The following is a 1,229-nucleotide window of genomic DNA, read 5'->3' on the forward strand; positions in this document are numbered from 1 at the left end:
CTTCGTTCCATGGATTACATCATCCTTTCCCTCGTCGAAAGGATTCAACCTTGAATCTGTTCTTGCATAGAAAAATCAAAAACATTAAAAGTGGCTGAAACATTATACTCATCAAGAAGATATAGCTTGCAGGCATTGTCGCTATTCCTTTCAACAACTTGAAATGGACCTTTTCCCCGTGGCTATAACTTTGATTTTCTTTGTTCTAGAAATTGTTCTTTTCTCCAGTGTACCCAAACTCAATCACCAGGTTCAAATGTAATGCATTTCTGGCCCTTGTTTGCTTATGACGCATAGTGCTTATTTTTCTCTTCAATTTGCATTCTTACCATTTCATGAAGTGATTTCATCAATTCGGCTTTCTTCTTTTTATCTAAACTACCACGTTCATTAACAAATAAAGGAATTAAATCCAAAGGTGTAAGTGGATTAAAACCATATACAATTTCAAATGGCGAACAAGAAATAGTAGAATCCATGGCCCTATTAAATGCAAACTTAACAAATGGTAAGCACCCTCCGCAACTCTTTAAATTTTTGTTAACAATAGTGCGTAGCAATTCTATCATGGTCCTATTAACTACCTCACTTTCTCCATTAGTTTGTGGGTGGCAAGTTGTAGAAAAAATAACTTTGTACATAATTTATTCCACAATACCCTCCGAAAGACACTAAAAAAATGAAGAACATGAAGAAACATGGAAAATAATGACTCAAAACAAAAAGAACAAGATATAACCTTGATTTTTGAAACCTAAGCTCTAATACCAACTAATGTGAACCCATATAGCAATGGAAGTTGTGAAACCCCACGAGATTGAATCTCAAACCAAGAAACCAAAGTTTTAAATTTGACCCATAAATATTGAATCAAACAACCAACAATTGCCAACAATATATTGACCTCTTGATTGCAAGATTTGAAAAATCTCACCCGTAAAGTTTGAACGCCACAAGAATTAAAATTTTGATAAGTTCGTAATTTGTTTAATGAAGAACAAGGAATTTGAAAACAATAATATCTCACAAAAATAATCTCTCAATTGATATGAATAATGAATTGTTTACAATGTAGAATAATATGTCCTATTTATAGAAAACTCATGAAACCTAGTTAAAAACGAAATAAAATCCTAAAAGATTACAAAGATACCAAAAAAATAATAAAATAGAATTCTAACATAATTAGGAAATTCGCGAAATTTGGAAACTTCGTGTCTCAAAAACCA

Source organism: Olea europaea, chromosome 10, assembly GCF_002742605.1.
Source record: "Olea europaea var. sylvestris chromosome 10, O_europaea_v1, whole genome shotgun sequence".
Classification (NCBI taxonomy): Eukaryota; Viridiplantae; Streptophyta; class Magnoliopsida; order Lamiales; family Oleaceae; genus Olea; species Olea europaea.